Source organism: Alligator mississippiensis, chromosome 1, assembly GCF_030867095.1.
Source record: "Alligator mississippiensis isolate rAllMis1 chromosome 1, rAllMis1, whole genome shotgun sequence".
Taxonomy (NCBI): domain Eukaryota; kingdom Metazoa; phylum Chordata; order Crocodylia; family Alligatoridae; genus Alligator; species Alligator mississippiensis.
The window spans coordinates 290,434,864-290,437,455 of record NC_081824.1 but is presented as its reverse complement, the minus strand read 5'-3'; the positions used below and the strand labels follow the sequence as shown (position 1 = coordinate 290,437,455).

The 2,592-nt window shown below is 36.2% G+C and overlaps 1 protein-coding gene across 9 annotated transcripts in view; it reads left to right on the top strand.

Annotated features, from left to right (window-relative positions):
- The window catches only part of TIAM1 (TIAM Rac1 associated GEF 1), a 270,454-nt gene extending 268,517 nt beyond the window's left edge, over positions 1 to 1,937 (top strand). For all 9 annotated transcript variants that reach the window (XM_059720678.1, XM_019476350.2, XM_014599181.3 and 6 more), the window contains one exon: positions 1 to 1,937. This exon is cut by the window's left edge and continues 508 nt beyond it. The gene's annotated coding sequence lies outside the window, so the exon portion shown is untranslated.
- Positions 1,938 to 2,592: the final 655 nt, after the last annotated feature.

The following is a 2,592-nucleotide window of genomic DNA, read 5'->3' as shown; positions in this document are numbered from 1 at the left end:
GTTTGTGTAGATAGGTATTTCCCCCTGCAGACGCATGTGTACGTGCATGTGCACGTGTACACACACACGCACATTCTCTCTCTCTCACACACACACACACACACACACACACACACACACACACACTCCCTCCCCCTCCCCCCATGGCAGGTAATCCCAGATTGCACACTTGCACACAGTTCGGCAGCTGCACTAGTCTGAAGCCATGCAGCCACGTTCTAGGTAATTTTAAAAAGTGAAAAATCTGAAATGGAACACACTTGAGGTCATGTCTGTATATTGCCAAGGGCTTTTAAAAGATTTTATTTATTCTAAAATAATCAGGGCTGAATATTAAATATGGGGAGTATATCATCACTGGAAAAATGTAACTGTGGGTGTCGTAAGTACATGCAGCAAACTAGCTTAAACAATAGCACAAAGAACAGAGAGGTTTTATATCTATGAAATGCTAAGGAGCTGAACCGATGAAAGAAACTGCCTTTTTAATCTGTACAGTTGCAGTATTCTTAATGCTTTCCCTCTTAAATGTAAGAATATACATGTATTTTAGGAATGTGTGAGGAAAGATTTTGGATATATCTTGTGAGTCTTTTTGGTCTGTAGCTGTTATAACTTCAATGTCAATGTTGGAAGTTCTAGTTTTACATAAAATTGTAAAGATGCCAAACTCTCTTGAAAGAGATCCAAATTTAACACTTGAAAAGATATTTTTTGTATTTTAACTGAGATGCAGGGACACAAGGGGATAAATTTTTTAGTGTTAGTTGAGCTCCAGATCTAGGATATGAGGCAGAGGGGAAGGTATGGCGGTTTTATCTTAAATTAAGGTATCAACAGGAAACTTTAATTTTTTTTTTCTTCAGAGTCTAGATAACTGTATATGCTTGGGACTGGAGTTGAGTTAGATCTAAAACATACCTGAATTTAGGTGGACTAAACTAATCTGTGGTGTAACTGAATTGACTTCAGTGCAGCTACACTGGGGATGAATTTGGGCTGCTATGTCTGACAGAGTTTGGGGGTGGGGGGAGGGTTTTTCATGGCCAAAAACTGACCTCATCCAACTCCTTAGTGTGGATGAAACTAGTGTATAGTAATTTCTTTGTAAAGATTTTTTCCACTGCAATAGAATATGAACAAGTTATAAACAAGCAAACCTCTTAAACATTTTAAACCTTTTATTTAATATCTAAAAACAGGGTAAAATACAACTAAAATCTAGTGGTTTTTAAGTAGATTTCCAAATGCTAAAACCAAGCACTTTTTTTTAAAAAGAGAAAACAAAAAAGATTTATATAGCTTTCCCATTTCAGTTTCACCTACAAAAAAGGAAGATTATATGAAAAATTTTGTATCTACTGATGTTTGACACATTAGTAGGTACTTTGAAAACCTGAAATTTTATAATAGCTTTAGGATTATATTTTATAAAATCAGCTGTGACTATATTTTGAAACATAACAGAAATTGTTCCCTAAAAACACACATCAACTGTCTTGTGCCCCGACTAGCATTTTTCTCTTTCTTCTTTCCAGTGTACTATATATATTTGATCTTTTGAAAGCTTTCTTCTGGTAACCTTTTGCTATCTTCTGATTTTCCTTTCCTAAAAGCTTTAGAAAAGTTTCTATACACTTTGTATCATTGCTTCATTGTTTTATATCATGAGTCAATTGTGTCCCAACTTATTAGAAAAGCAGAGGTTTTAGCTGTCCTATGCTGTACCCAGTGGAATACAGTCTGTTGTGAAATACTGGAAGTCTGGTGCTTGGAAGGTGCCATTGTTCTTGTACATAATGTCATGACATGTCTATGTCAAAGGTTCTTATATATTTCTTTTATAAGCTGAAAGAAGGTCTATTTTTATGTTTTTAGTTCTATGAATGGAACGTTGTAAATGCCTGTCAAACAATAAAATACTGGAAAAATCTGAAGTGTTTGCGTGCGTGTGTGTGTATTCATGTGTTTGCACATGCATAACTCAAGGGAGCTGCTTTCATTTCTGCCTTGATCAGGAAGAACAAGTAAGGTTCTCATCAAAATATAAACCAGATATAATTTTGTTTACGGCTACGTAATCTATACTAATGTGTAAAGGTAAGTTTAGTAACATATCCTCTATATTCCCTTCTCTAACATGGTATATGCTCATTTTTTTTGTGGTGGAGTGGGGAAAGGAGAGGACACTTTTTAAAGAGGATTCTCTGATGGTTATGATAAATGGAACCAGTTCTTTCTTTCTGTAAATAATTGGTTGCTTTTAGAGAACAAACTCCCTTGTTACCACAGTGAGGTAAAATTACCTCTCACTGGGGAATTACTTCTTTATCCATGACCCCCAACCATCTCATAGCTTTCAATTTTTGTACATCTTGAGTCTCTGTTTTCCGGTGATGGCCTGATGATTTGCTAACATTTTTCAGTAGGATGAACTTTACTCTGTGTGTGTGTGTGTGTGTGTGTGTGTGTGTGTTGAGGGGAGTGGTCCTTTTAGTGCATTACTATACACAATGGTAAGTCTTCATCGTAGGGTCCATGTCTCAGCCATACCTTCAGACTTTGCTGGACAGGGGCTTTACCTTTCCTTCC